Source organism: Morone saxatilis, unplaced genomic scaffold, assembly GCF_004916995.1.
Source record: "Morone saxatilis isolate NCDOM2014 unplaced genomic scaffold, NCSU_SB_2.0 Contig5, whole genome shotgun sequence".
NCBI lineage: Eukaryota > Metazoa > Chordata > Actinopteri > Moronidae > Morone > Morone saxatilis.
Window position 1 is genome coordinate 3,124,547 of NW_023340095.1, and position 245 is coordinate 3,124,791.

The following is a 245-nucleotide window of genomic DNA, read 5'->3' on the forward strand; positions in this document are numbered from 1 at the left end:
TGCAACTAGATTAAAGTGTCTGAATTCATCTGAAAAGCAACAAAAACCAAAAAGCATTCAGCGCTCATAAGGTGACATATTACTCATCTGACGCCTCTCCACAAGAACAACAAATACACCTAAAAATAACGGCATTACGAGAACCGGAGAGCAACGAGTGTGTCACAGAGCGAAGGACTTCTCTTAAAGAGCACAACAACGCCACTAAACTCCCTCACATGTATATTTATATATTTATATTTATA

At 38.0% G+C, this 245-nt stretch overlaps 1 protein-coding gene across 1 annotated transcript in view; it reads right to left on the reverse strand.

Moving 5' to 3' along the window:
* The window catches only part of stk17b (serine/threonine kinase 17b (apoptosis-inducing)), an 8,511-nt gene that overhangs the window by 5,206 nt on the left and 3,060 nt on the right, over nt 1–245 (reverse strand). The gene's annotated exons all lie outside the window — the stretch shown is intronic.